The sequence below is a fragment of the Ooceraea biroi genome, chromosome 14 (genome assembly GCF_003672135.1).
Source record: "Ooceraea biroi isolate clonal line C1 chromosome 14, Obir_v5.4, whole genome shotgun sequence".
Classification (NCBI taxonomy): Eukaryota; Metazoa; Arthropoda; class Insecta; order Hymenoptera; family Formicidae; genus Ooceraea; species Ooceraea biroi.
In genome coordinates this window covers 7,161,686-7,177,234 of record NC_039519.1, presented here as the reverse complement: position 1 = coordinate 7,177,234, position 15,549 = coordinate 7,161,686, and the positions used below count along the sequence as shown (strand labels likewise).

The 15,549-nt window shown below is 37.4% G+C and overlaps 2 long non-coding RNA genes across 4 annotated transcripts; both read right to left on the bottom strand.

The window, feature by feature from the left end:
- Positions 1–8,138: 8,138 nt before the first annotated feature.
- On the bottom strand, positions 8,139–10,902 carry LOC105282972. 2 transcript variants are annotated; one of them, XR_003407452.1, is made up of 4 exons: positions 10,646–10,902; positions 8,713–10,439; positions 8,518–8,614; positions 8,139–8,398 (listed from the first exon to the last, which is right to left on the bottom strand). It is a non-coding gene; the product is annotated as an uncharacterized LOC105282972 (long non-coding RNA). The 2 variants fall into 2 exon arrangements; XR_003407451.1 differs by having other exon boundaries at positions 8,713–10,902.
- A 1,295-nt stretch (positions 10,903–12,197) lies between these two features.
- Positions 12,198–15,186, bottom strand: LOC113563403. Of its 2 annotated transcripts, none has more exons than XR_003407449.1 (3): positions 14,444–15,186; positions 14,295–14,349; positions 12,198–13,198 (listed from the first exon to the last, which is right to left on the bottom strand). It is a non-coding gene; the product is annotated as an uncharacterized LOC113563403 (long non-coding RNA). The 2 variants fall into 2 exon arrangements; XR_003407450.1 differs by having other exon boundaries at positions 14,295–14,346.
- Between the last annotated feature and the right edge of the window lie 363 nt (positions 15,187–15,549).

The following is a 15,549-nucleotide window of genomic DNA, read 5'->3' as shown; positions in this document are numbered from 1 at the left end:
AATTTATTCTTAACGTTGTTTTAAATAAGACAGTTTTATAGATATTTGAAGTTATCGATATTTCTAAGATAACCATACTGTATTGTGCTCCCAAGCAATTTCTTATAAGATAGACGTGAATCCTCCGACAGGTATAAATACGCATAGGTTATGCCGCTTAAAATCTCTGTATAATGTCGTCGCAGGAGAGACGATAAACATCGTGTGCGGCCTGAAGATCCGCTCATTGTTTTGTCTAATGCATATTGACTATTAACAGCAAATCCGTTTGCCTTATAGGTCAAGCCGCGGCTACGTCACGTCCTTATTTGCTAAACAGTCTCATCGCTCTTGGATCATCTTCGACCGTCATCCATATTCGGGAGTCTCACCCGTGGACAATGCCAGCCGCATTTATAAAAGCGTCTACCTCTCTTTGGTGAGTAGAACTTAATTACTCAGACATCGAGCGAAAGTGCATCGATAAGTTTCGATGCATGGAAAAGCACATGATTTACAGAACTCGAGTAAAACATTACTATTTCCGAAAATTAGAACGTCGTGAGAAATTATCCGGAATTACATCGTCTTTTTAATGTACATCTCGCATTTCCATCGATCATGGCGTCATTCCTCTCATCTCGCTAGCAAATAATTTAGAAATAAATTCCGACGACGCGTACGAGAAAAACTTAGGGCGTGCCGACGATTACGATCGATCTGCTCTTTAAATTCCTCGCGAAAGCTGCCCTCAATATCGTCGGCGCGCAGATTCTCGTCTGACATCCCGGTCGGCCGTTTCGGCATCACACGATCCCTCCGATGTGTTGGTAGCACGCCGTATCCCGAACGGTGCGTATGTACGGCGCGGCGATACATACCGCGCGGCGTGCACGCACAGCTACGACACGCGAGGACGTGTACGGGGACACGACGAGTACGTGTCCTGCGAGTGAGAGGTGATCGAGGGATAGATGCAGAGCCGTGGGCTCTCTGCTTCCGCATGAACGGACAATCGCCTTTTGACGTGGCAGCGATGTGACTAGTCACACTCGCACCCTAAACGGGATCGCCTCTTTCCCCCCCTCCTCCACCTTCAAATTTAGCACAAAACTCAAACAAAAAATTCATAATAGTAATTTAACGAAATTTTATAATCTAATTTAACGAAATCCTAAAGTGAAATAGAAATGTAACAATGAGAAATTGTTGCCTTTTTAATTCGTCTGCCATTATATTTTTTATTATCATGTTTTTAGTATTCTTATTAGTCTATCCCCATTATTATTATTATTATTATATCTTTTACTTTTTATTTATTGACTATGCACATAATGCGAGCTTGCAATAAAGCGTATGGAGGCTCGTGATATTCTTCCCCGCATTTATTTATCGCAATTACGATACTGCTCGTGTACATGCACGCTTATGCGCGTGTGTGTGTCCATCGAAGAAAGCTCCTCCGCGCTTGAGTAACGCTACGGGACTCTCGTGAGTCTCCTCAGTCTCTCTCGGCTCTGGATGACCGCGGCCGATTGTCGTCCGCATGAGCATTCGGATCACGCTGTCAGAGCGAGCACGTAACAATTTTCTGTTCTTGGGACTGGAGCCACCGGATCGTCGATCCTTTCGTTCCTCACTTCGACTTCGCGGTGCACATTCGCGCCGAAACGATCCGGCCCTCTCAATTCCTCAGTCCTGGCGTACACAAATGCGGACAAGAACGTACCACGTGAATACCTTGCCCAGTAAAAGATACGAATTAACATATTCTTCCAAAATATTCACGTCGGGTAGCTTAAGTAACGTTTTTGCGTCACGCCGTGCTCTTATGCAAAATTACGGATTTTTGATTATGAATTTAATATTATTGTACCGTAACAGATTTCTTATGAAAAAGAGGAATAACAAGAATGCGATAAATTCTCTCGGCAAGCGATCTTAACTAGACTCCAATAATTGATCTTCGAAATCGCGTGCCGCGACGCAATTGTACTTCCCGGAGTGGCGACCGTTGTCTTGCGGCAACAAAGTTGTCGGTTTTGCGAGTTAACGTGTTTCAGATTTCGATCGATAATCGACGTTTCGACATTCGGATCGCCGGTTGATCATACTGCAAGATTTAAGTCTTGATTCGCTGCAGGGGAGGGGGAGGTGGGACCGATTGATAGGCGCATCAGGCACACGCTGAATTCTTATGCTAATGCGAGAAAGGAGCCGAGAAGACAATACATCCACACGCGAACTCCCCGGGCATCTGTATACACCCTGCGTCCCGTATTCTGTATTCTGTCAAGTGAATTAATACAATCACGAGGACCGCCGGGTGATTTTAGATGCGGTGAGATCGTGATCGTCACCCGGTACTTCATCGAGCTTTCTCATTGGGAAAGGAGATGGGGTCACTCGCGACGATGGTGAGGAAAAAGCTTTGTATGGCTTGTAACGGTCCAGGTTTACTTGTAACTTGAAAGACTATATGCTAAAGTTGAGCCGTGATCATTCTAGAATGGGTTGCGTCACGAGAGAATCTTTCAGGCATGGGAAAAAACCTTGCAATTGTACACTGTAATGAGAGTGTCATTTACGAATATGATTACATATAAGTAAATGGTCTCATCGGAAATCTTTTGCATTGGCTTTGTTTCAATAGCACGCAATTTATACGAGTTTGTTTTCAGGAGAAAACTAATTTACAAACACGAATAATTTAATCAAATAGCATTATTTATATATACATACATGCATAAGAGCAGTTTTAGTTTAGTTTTTAATTTAGTTATTTTTAATATTAATTTTTACTAATTTAATTAAATAGCTTTGATAAACTTAAAAATTTAATTTTGACTTGAAGTTGTTTTGATAAATAGAATTCTGAGCTAATAATTAAAGTTTTATGAGAAACGATGTTCATTTATCTTCCATCCCTTAGACTTTGATGTACAAAATAAGATCTAAGATATAAAATAGGTCACAATCCCAAATTAGAAGTTTCCCAATGCATTTGTTAAAACTAATGTCCGTGCATGAATATGCAAAAAAACCGTTGCGTATACGTTTCTTTTACGTGATCGATTTATTGAGTCGCTTGCTAGGAAAGTATAAAGTCCTCTCTTGTCTTCTTTCCCCCTTCTCTCCAACGGTTCTGTGATGCACGATACACGTGGATCTTATTTCCGGTTGGTACCCAAACATTACGGTATCGATAACTTCCATCGATCATGAAATTTCCTGATGCATCATTTATATATCTCTTCTAAATACGAGAGAATTATTTTGGACTAAACTATGATCTTTCACGTGTGATATAACTAAAAAAAAGTATATTAAAAAAAGTTAACGTTACGTTTGTACGTGGCAAATTATGGAATTATTAGTTACTTAAATATATCCTATATCAACAATTTGTTTATTATTCAAGCAATTTGTTTTAATAAATATAATATGAAAAAATTATTTTAGAAGTTTCGGGGATACATCATGAAGGAAACAGACAATATAGCAACCAAATTTCGAAATCCACACCTATTAATCAGGTTTAATTAGTCCTTAACTAGTCTTTGATTAGTTGCTTCTTAATCCTTTGTTAAATCATGGTTACAGTCACATGCATCCAGCTACACGCATGTAATGCATATAAGGAAAATTAGTTACGATTAGCACTAATTGACGATTGGTGCAATTCGTTCTAAATGAATACATTTCACTCTACCGTTCGGGGAAGTGCTTTTATCGAGAAATACGCAACAACTTTCCGAACGATGGCGAACGAGGGGCATATTAGAGACGCTCAAGCGTGGTTTTCTTTCTTTGATCGTTGATGCAGAAGAGAAGTTGGCTAGCAGAATTTAAGGCCATCGCACACGAACCGACAGTAGTACGTAAACGCCTAGTCCAATAAGACATTTAACGTAAGTCGGTATGTGTTGCACAGAGTTTATCTTGAATGTTTCATTACTTGGGATGCTTTATATACTGTGTTTATGCATTCATGTAAATTTGTGTGTGATGGGCTTCACGATGTAACGGTCGTTCTGCTTCGCTAGGATGGATGAATGTAGCATTTCTCGCATTGCGATTGTAACTGTTCGCTAAATGACAAACCGCTAAAGAACAGATGGTTTCCGATTATTGCATTGATCTCCTCAGATTATGATCCAAATTATATAAAAGCTTTGATTATAAATATGCATAAGATAGAAAAAATCAATCTCTACAGATAATAGTCCCATTACTTAATCCATTTGCAAAAATTTATTTGGTTTGTAACAATATATTAGTTATACATGTACATCTTATTGTTAGCTAATTACACGTTTCATATGATGACCGCTAGGTGTCATGCACAGGTAAACTTGACATATTTACATGAATTCTTTTTAGTTTGTAGGCCCGTTTTCGACGAACTTTATTCGGTCATCGGTCTTATGTTCTATTCTTATTTTAATACTGTACAATTTTGCACCGAATTATACGTGCATTAATTGTCTTTCTTTTTCAATGAAAAACTATAATGATAACATCAACCTGTAATGTTGGACAATATTTTTCGGAGAAAACGGTTAAAATATCCGAGATTATGCCAAAAAAATCGATTAAAAATCGCATCTGTCTGAAAGTCGACATTATACCAAGCGCGAAGTCATCCCCGATGCACGACGGACGAGTGGCCCTCACGTCGGCTGGAGGAGGGAAACCGTAGAAGGTGAGAAACCTCTCGGTGGCTCCCGACTGACTCTCCGAGCTAGGAATTAACATTGCTTCTCTGGCATCTCTTCTCGTCTCTCCTTTACGGCGCGCCGCCCCCTCGTCCTTCTCGCGTCTCTTCTCGCTTCCTTTCCTTCTCGGTGCTCTCTAAACCTTGGTTTCCCGTAATTATTTTAGTCCCTTCATCTCTTTACACGCGTGCGCGCACGATCCGCCCCTTGTTCCTCAGTTATGGTAACGTTGTACGAGATGCAACCGTAACTTACTGAGAGAGAATGTAACGATCTAGCAGTTTGCTTGATTTTACTACGTGATAATGTATTGTGTGTAAAGAAGTATACCTCGAAATCACTTATGCCGATAAACTATTTTTATAATTTATCTTTTTTAACAATTAAAAATAAGTAATTGATATGTTTTTTCATAGCTATTTTCCGTGAAATCAAATATTTTAATTGACGTTATTAATATCATAGAGATAGAGGATCTATATTTATTCATTTCAGATTTTTCTTTCACGCGACACACATGAGCTGCTTCTCAGCATGAATAATTAGAACTGTAAATGCGTATCTAAACAATTGAATTAGACGCTTTGGAGCATACGTTATTGTATGTTACATGACTAGAAGGTAGTAAAGCCGGGAAGCTTGTCCAGCATGCTGATCTCTTCATCCGATTAAGAGCGGCCGGGGAAGCAACTATTTATTTCGCTCTAGTGATACGTTTTCTTCTTCTTCTTACCCTTTCCTTCATTACGCATTACTAAGATCCACAAACAAAATTGATACGATCTTTTTTTTACGTGTCTATATTCTTTATTATTTGCGTAAAAAAACGAAACGAGCGGAAGTTTCTCAAAACTGCATGAATATTAAGGTATCATCATGTTTCCTCTCGCTGGATCATGATTATACTATTTCTTTTCTACATTCTTTTATGCTCGTTGTATCTCTACATTTGTCTCTATTCTTTAATTTTGTAGTTTTTTACATTTTAGATATTTATTTATAAAATTAATGTAAACAGACAGTCGTTATGTTGAAATGTTCTCTAATTCACCAAAAATTTACATATTTAAGAAACCTAAGAAGTTAGATGTGCATATCACAAACTATTTTTATTAAAAAAATTTACAGTTACAATAAACATTAATCCATTACTTATAAAATAATTAGTAACTCTTATTAGTTCTGATATTATTTTTTTCGTGAATACTGTAAAATCATTTATGTATGACCAGTAGATATATCTGTATATCCTTCACCGTACATTATCTCACTCAGTAGTAGTTGTATATACGAACCACCTGCTACGCACACCCGCTGTTAACCGTCACGTCGATTGTCCGAGTAAACCAGGAAATTTCGTCGAGTGATGTACAGAGTAAAAGGTAGTAATATCGATTATCTAATTTTGCCATAAAACAAGCCCTGGATAACAAAATAGTTTTGAGATAATCTTGGATAAAAAAATAAAAGAAATTGTGCTAATTTATATTTAAAGAGAGTCTTATAGAGAGAGTAGATAAAAGTTCATTTTAAGTAAAAAATTAAGTTCAACTGTCAAAGTACAAAACGTAATAAAAATCTAAAAATATTCTGTGGTACTCATGATCTAGCAAAGATTTCCTTTGAATGCCTCAGGAAGCGGAGTCACGCTGTGAGACGAGAAAGGATAACGCGGAGCAAGAAAAACGTTCGCAATTAAATTCGCAAAGGCCAGATACAATCATTACATCCTTAAATGAGAAAATAATATCCTCTCTGACAAAAAATCATGTTACAAATTACTAGAACGGACTCAACGGAGAACAGAAAGAATGATGAGCAGAAACAAATTTAATCATAAAATAATTTCTTATTACGTACAATATTATTACTATATTACTATATTATACTTTTAAGACGAGCTAAACGCGCGGGAATAAGCGACAACGGTTCGGCGGTTTCGTGAGTTCGGTGAGTTACGTTACGTTACTACGTGCGTTACGCGCGCTCGTGTGCAGCGCGCGCGTGCGAGTGCGCGAGTGCGTATGCACGGGCGAAGGGGACAGACCAACAAAGATAAAGAGCACTTCCGCGCGGGGAGAGGATGAGGTCCGCGTATCTGTTGCTGCTGGCAAGGAGAAGCGCAGGAGAACCCGCGGGAGAGTCACACCTGAGTGCCCACGCTTCCTCTTATCCGTTCCTTCCCTTTTGTCTCTCGGTCGCTCGGTCCTGCTCGCCCTCACGAGTCCCACAGAGTTCTCCCTCTCTGGCTGGCCCCTCTATCTCTCTCTCCTTCCTGCTCTTGTCGGACTCCCCATCCCCGGGATACATTATCTCTCTTTTTTTCTCTACTTCCTCTGTCCTCCCCTCGTACAAATGGCGCGCACCATCTCTTGTCGTGTCGTGCCCCACGGTATCCTGCGCGTGCAACGAATGTTCTTTTTCGATTGGAACACAACAGAGAACCTCTCGAAAATCGCGGTTGCCTCGTTAAAGAATAAATCGCGTACAAATAGAAAGTACGTCCCTAAGTAAGAGAGAAATGTCTCCTTCCAGAAAGTGTTAATAACAATCAGCAATTTGGTATTACAAATTTTATTTAACTTTTTCCGTATCTTGTACATCTATAGTTTGATTGCTTTTTAAATTAAACATAATGCTAATAGACATAAAGGTGTTAAAGTAGATGTTGTATTAAAGACGATTAAATGATGAGAGAAGATAAAAATATCGAAGAAATATTTTGCAGATTTCTTCAACGCGACATTCGAATCCTGAATCTTATCAGCTTTCATTTCAGACGTAAATGCGAATACAATTCACAGATACTCCGTATCAGCAAAATCCGATGTGTAACGAAATCAATGACTTTCGATCGACGCTTAGAATTACAAGTCATTCAACTCGAGTGTATCGGTTTACACGAATTACATGATCATATGCGCACACTGTGACTCGTGCTCGTCTCATTGATATCCTTCTTCTATTTCTGAAGGCACAGTAGGTATTGCGTGCTTACGTGCAGCTGTACATGCCACGTAATTTTAGCGTATAAACTCGATACTAACGCGTTTTCACGGTGAGAAAGCTTAATCCAAGTAATTTTTCATGCCCTAAGCATATTACTAATTGTAATTTATTATAGCTATGCGTGAGTGCATGCGCGCACGCATGCATGTGTAAGATTTTATTTAACATGTGAGTTATATCATGATAAAAATGTTTTGATTGCAAGTCTAAAATAACTGGATAGATTGAAATTTAAATAAATTGAAATTGTCGTAAGAAATTGATTTCCTCGATAAAACTTCGCGATTAACAGAGAAATAATTATAATTTTTATAACAGTTACATACACATTTTATTTCTTAAAATATGATAATGCTAATTTGTAATGTATTATAGTAAAACAACAAAAAAAGGTCTCTCTCTCTCTCTCTCGTGTAATAAAGATATCATAGATACACCTAATTCCGTTTTATTACAGATTGCTTACGAGTACGTATGAAATCTCTTACAATATATTTTAGTTTCCACATGTATCATGGTTGTGATTAATTGGACGATAGCAACCGCACAAGTGCCAACCTGCGAAGCATCTCGTATTACAAACATTCGCTCGGATTTCTAGCGTCAGGGAAAATATAAATGCAAGATGATCTTTCATCACTCAGCAACTCGATTATCATGTGCTCTCGTCTGCTCAAAAACTGAAGTTTGATCTTTAAGGAATGGTTAATCGTTATTCTAACTGACAAAAATAGAAAATATTTTTCTTACTGTTTCTCATCGGGCAATGCACTAAACACTTAAAACATTTATTTAAAAAATGATTTCGTACCATAATCATCATGAATTAAAACAGAACACTGTATCCACGACATAGAATGCATTTAGATATCCTCTATCCAATTGACTCGTAATTTTAGCAAGCGAATCTGTAAAACAGGCGCTTACAACACGACAACAAAATGAAATCGGAATTCGAAAGAATGGAACCGGAGATTATCAATTCTCTTCTTCCCACGATACATACCGTAGCCGCATACTTAAGTATGTTGAAGGTGGAGAGTAGTCCTAGTCGGGCATATATCGACGAAATAATTTGATGGCGCACAAATCCCCCGTCCCGCGTTCTCCAGACTCTCCGGACGTAGTTCTCCTTAATCGAAGGAGGATGTGGAGTCGGTTAAGCCGAAGTCAGTCAGTCAGTTTCATTTGAACGTCAGCTGCCCGGATGTCTCCCCCATCTGTGGGACTCGTGTTGCAGGGAACAGAGGCACCCATGTGAGACACCTTCTCCTCCGTGCTCACTCACTCGTCTGCTCACTCAGGTGGACCCACACACGGTGTGCGCGTGTATGCATGTAATGCGTGCGTATCACGACGTACATCTGGACGCGAAGTACATCTGTGTACTGCGACGGTCACTATCTCCCACTCGTGATAATTTCCTCCATTTTTCAAACTGCTTCGATTCGTTACTGTGATCCTTTACTGGTCGCTTTACGGAAAAGCGACGTCCTCTAGTACAAGATTATTATACAATTGTACGAAAGCATTACACAACAAGAAACTTTGAAACAAAGGAAGTCGACGTCTTGGTGAATCCACAGATTCATTTTGGAGGAGTCTAATGAATAATTTACACCTGGTTAGGATAGGTGAAAGATCAGTAATCAAGGGTCACTCGCATTATGCATTCACTTATTTATTCCGTCTTCTATCAGGCTTCCAAACGATCGAATATGTATGCATGTTTATTAGTGTTGTTTGTCGGTTTGTACCTGAAGTAGTGATATAATCGAGTTTACGAGTTTAATAAGGGCTTTATCTAAAAATAAGATAACATTTTCTCAAATTATGCTCGATAATTAATGTGAAACATAAGATTTTGGCTAGATTGGTTCAATGGGTTCGAGGAAATAAGAATATACATTTAAGAAATATTCTTTTATCGGTATTTACTATTTAGACATGCTATCAAGTGTGGTTTCAATAATCTACATCATTTCAGAAGAAAATACGTATCATCTTTTGAGTAACCTGTTTTATCTCTTATTGCAAAACTATTGCAGGTATTGATTAAGCTAAGCATTTTTGTGAAGCTATATATATTGAGATGTTGCTTGTATGATGTAATTAAAAGTCGAGAAATATTTTAGGCAACGTCACAAGTACTATTATGCCCACGTGCGTGCATCATTTTCATAATGTAGATATTATTCTCGTCAAGATAAATTAAAAATAACTCCATTATACGCTAAATAAACCATAATTCACGATTATTATATTCGCATACATGCAACAATATATTTTAATGGTAAAAATCTTTGAAAATTATATATTCTTGTTTTAAAATACCTGTTTATATGCAATCAGTCAGTCAATTGGCTACAGATTATACTCAGAATATTTATTGCTCCTCGTAATTTAATGTATTTCTTTAAAGTTAACAATGACGACGTTAACAATGATTAACAATGAATGACACATAGCATGTCAGTACGTGACAAATAAATAACGACAGAAAAATCACGTTCTGCCAACGCGCCATCCGGGAGATTCGTTTCTTGAGAAGCCAGTAGTTCTATACAAATTCCAGGAAGCCTTCTCGGATTATAGTGACCAATTACGATGGCATTGCATAAAGCAAGTGTAGCAGATCACATTGCGCACAATTTAGTCGACAAATCAGAACTGTATCCTCCATCGAATCTGTGCTACTTCATTCTTGAACGAACGTGACGCTCAGATGAATAGCTAAAAACATTTGCAAGATTCGAAACGTTTTACGTACAAATGCTTCAGATATAAAAATGCATCTGAACTTTCAAAAATAATCTTTTGATCTTGATAATTATCAATTGATAAAGATCTTCTCTATTTATCGCTTTTTTAACGTTATACATTCCGTTAACAATATTAATTTTTAATGAAGATTATAGCAACAATTGTTATAGACTTACACTATTGGAATAAAATTTGCTTTTTATAATTTTGTCGTATCGTATGTAAACGAATGGCTTCAACGCGATAAGCGCGAATGTATCGTTGGCACGAGCGAACATGAAATAATATATCAGGCGATACATATGTGCGTGCGACGCCGACACGCCCGGCACCCCAACGTTGTATGGGTGTAATGAGAAATGCAAAGCGGAAAAGATACAAGAAAAATTCCCGGATGTGAGAAACTTCATCTTGATCAATTTCCCTCATTAGCGGCTGAGCATGGTGTATCATGGAAAACTGGAAAATGCAAGAACTATAGAATTTCATGTTTCACGCCATTCATTGTGCAGAGTACCTAAAGAAAAGCAATTATGCATGGTAAGTGATGCTGCTTCGTATAGATACCTATGTTTTCAGAAATTACTGAATTTTGTATTTATCAGAAACTTTTTATAAATTTGTGTAATACACTTTAGCAAAGTGATCAATGATCTTTTTAACTTCTTTCTATAAAATAAAAACTAGATATTTTTACGTATAAAATCGAATTGAAAATTCTTCAGGAATGCAGCTTCGCGACTGATGTGTAGCTTTGTTTGGGCACTGTATATTTGGCAGTCTCCTACAATGGAGGGGATCCTCTGTCCTGTCAGCACCTCTTCGAGTTCAACGATCTCCATGAGGGAATCATGTGTGCAGTCGTTAACGCGATATATAAAATTTGGTTTGGACAATGATTAGATATTTTTGATGGTTCTCTCATATCCGTATCCGAGACTCAAAATATCAAAGACGTAGTTAATAAAAAGTTATATAAAAGTTATAATTATTAGCTGTTTTCATAGAACGAATGTGTCACGTCTTATTTTCTAAAATGGCAATGTTTGCGTATTCGCTAGAAACGTAAGATGTTGGATGAGATGATCACATTAGAGATACAAGATATAGAAAGAAAGCAATAAGGAAAATTCTTTCCCTTTTTAGCGAGACAGTGTCCAAACAGCGTTTGACCGACGACATGAAAACTTGGATACATGGGCACGTCGCGAGTCGCAACCGTTTAAATGCAACAAAAGTAGAGCGCTGTCCACGTAGGGCAAGGAAAGTGAGCGGAAGACAGGTGAGTGCAGGTGAGGAACGGACTCGAGGTACGGATGTACACAGAGCAGAAAGAGAAGAATTGGCTCGCCCGCGGGTAGATAACCTGCCGCTGTTGTGAAGTGGTCGAGGAAACTGTGTAAAGCAGTGAAGTTTCTGATCGAAGTGAAACGAATGGATCTGCGAACTGCATCGTTATTACTTCTATTGAAAGAACAGCTGCATAAGAACAGAGCTAATTTGAGAAATAAGTATTAAAATATATACATGAATTTTGTATGTATGTATGTATATATAAATTAGTAATAATGTGACTTTGTACATCCGACAGATAGCATTATGGAAATATATTATACATTTTTTATATATTTTAATATAAATTATATATATTTTTTAAATACATATAGAGGCGTTAATTATTAATTTATAATTGTATCATAATCCGGAATATATGATTCTCTTCTTTTCTTTGCGTTTGCGAAATTACACGAATTCAATATTATACCTAACAAATAATGTTCAGATAATAAAAGTGAATAAAATATTTGTTTGAGGTTACGGACATAAATATGTAGCGTTTACTTTATAGACTTTTTTTAAATTTCTGGACAACCATGTAGGAATGCTTAAGTCGATTGTGTGATAAAATCAGCTCGTTAGAGCAAATTATCAGGATTTGTAAGAAAAATATTGATTCCATGAAACGGAACTACCTACCGATCACGAGATAAGGATATGCATACTTGTTTGTAAATGACTTATTAAGTCAATTCTTATTTCCGTTTAAATATTGATTTTTTCAAATTATCTTATTGTTCTTTTTTTTTAAAAGAAAGGCATATGCATTTCAATTTATGTCACGTCAGTTCGTTATTCGAAATTCAATATCCTTTTCAAATCCTTTTTTATTTGATGCTATGATTTTTCATATTTTAATAATAATAAAAATTGTTTATATTATATTACTAGAGATATTTTATTTTATATATAAATATAAAATAAATATGATATATAAAGAAGAGCGGAGTTGTCATTATATGAGATATTTTAAGAGAGGTACGATCTATTATTATTTATAAAATATCATTAAAGTATTGTTTCATTTTTGTAACTGTCGCAATGTGATTTTCGTTGTGAGGAAGTGTCGCTTTCAAAATTACTGGCTTCTCGATTATGTCACGGAGAAAATTGTCATTATTTCTACTCCGATGGACGCGTTTTCCACATCTTAACGATCACCTTACCTTCGTATATAACAACCGTCGACCGCGATCTCTTACCATCAAAAGGCAGTCAACGAGATTAGAAAGGTGTACTAAGCGTCCAAGTGCACGTAATTACCTAATGAGCCACTTGTAATCTTTTATTACGTAGAGATATTAATTGTTTTGTTCGCAAAATGGGTAATATATCTCTATTATATAATTCAGAGTTTGTTTTATGTTATCAAACATAAATATTTTACGTGTCTAAAATATTTAAATTATGCTAAATTGTCTTTTTAGAAAAGAACATCAAAAGTGATATTTTATCTTGTTAATACATTAAAATTACAACACAATTTTTGCAACCAGTGTCAGACACATTTGCTAGTGCCGTGTGCAGTAGTATGAACGATGTATGCTTTATGCTAGCCATAAGAGAGCGAAAACACCCCTCTGCCTATCTCGAGGGTTTCCTCGTGTAGACTGTCTTATGGTTCCGAGAAATGCACAAACAAGGAAGCTTGCCGAGCAGAGGTTGTCTGACAGGAATATGCATGCAATGAACTAAAACATATGGATGATATGTAATATTTTCAAAATAACAAACACTGAGATGGGAGCAACAAATAGTAATAAAATAACGATAATTTTATTATATTATTATTAAGTATCGTTTATTTTATTCTACTTCGATACATGAAATGAATACCTCGTTTCCTTCGATTTGTACGTTATATCGAGCAAACGTAAGATTCGATAAACGATATATGTACTTTTGAAATGACTATAAATAATGACAGAATCTATAAGCAAACCTGACGAGGTAAGAGGCTTGGCAAACCGTAAAATTTGGAAGTAGGCCATCGTGTAAGTTTATGACCAAAGTTACGACAAGAATTTACGTATGCATGCGGTACAGACGTAGTGCATGTTTAAACAGGAGCACAGCTGTACGTATATACGTAGAAAACGCAGGTATAAAAAAAGCTCTAACATTTCATTTTTGTTCATTTGCAGATTATTCAATTTTAGCTGTGTGTAAGATATTAAATTCTAATGTTATTAGTAGGAGATCCTTTGTATATTTTACAAAACTATACTTTTTATTAGTTTCGAAATTCCACTTCCTTGTAGCAGCACAAAAACTACATCGATACATTTTACATAATGTTTAACAATCGAGAATATCGAGTGATTCCGAAAAATCAGGAAAAAGTGCTAATGGATAATTTGACTCACTCGTCAACTATGTGCATAAATACACGGCAGTGCACATGTATAATGAAAATCAGAAAACCAAAATTACTCTAATGATCTCATGCAAGTCAATATATGTTTAGCGCGAGTATTCCATACTTACTTTCCGGCAAACATGTTTTATGACATCTTAAAACTTTCAATTTTTTCCTTCTCTGCTATATTATAAAAAAATAGTTATAATAATATTATTAATATTATTAACTAACATTTACGACATACTATGAGTTATAAATATCCATTAGAACGTACATATTCGTGATCAGATGTATTATCCACTACATACAGTATTCACGAATCCTTACTCAAATGTTCACCACGTGGCTGAATACGCTCGTTCACCCATGTCGATTGCGTTATGAAAAATCTATGCTATGGCCTTGATATTATCCGCTATTATCTATCTTAATGTCGGATTTAAGCAAGCATTCAATTCAGATCTTTTATAATACCGCGACATTTTTACATGTTAAACGTCCCCCCAGCTGAATACTTCTTCTCTAAAAAGAAACATTAATTTATGTTGTTCTTATTCTCTATCTGTTAGAATATTATTTGTTAAACCATCGAATGCTTAAGACATGTGATATGTGCATATTTGATGTAAGTTCTCATAGAATATGTAATTAAGCATTCCATAATTGAATACCAAGATCATAAAGCAACCCTTTATTCGAAATCTTTTATTCAACAATGAAACCTGAAAGCGAACATCTGTAATCAAACTTATATAGACGTTCTTAAGGATTACTGTTTTTATACAGTCTCTCAGGTGACAGCGTGTTGCGACAGGAACATCGTTCGGCTCGTTATATCGGCTTCTACAAGCACCGCCGCGGTCAACGAGGTAACTTCCTCTATATCAATACTTAAAGTCCAGTAGTTATCGGGAAACACGCGCGTGGAAACGACGAGGTGGACGGAATCGTCGTTGTTATCGAGTATCGTACACGCGGAGGTTGCGTCGGTGCCGGAGGTGGTGGTCGATAGTGGGGGACAGCCGTGGCGGCGGCGGTGGCGGCGGCGACGGTGGTGGTGCTGCTGCTGTGGCGCACCCGGGGTGGGTCGGACGCACGCGGGAAGCAGGGTGGGACAGGTGGAGAGAGCAACTCTCCGCCGCCGGTGACGTTCTAGCTCATGCAGAGGTGAGCCAGCAGCAAGAGCCGAGGTATTGACCGGTCGCCTCCCTAGCTGGTTACCTAGCAACTGTTTGTGGCCAACACACCTATGAAACCTTGGAGATCTGACTTTAGCCTACAGACCACCCATCCGACCATCACCCGCCCATCCAGCCAAGAGGTGAGCCCTTGCTTCCTACCCAGCCCTCTCCGCCTCGCACACCCCCAGCCACCTCCGAC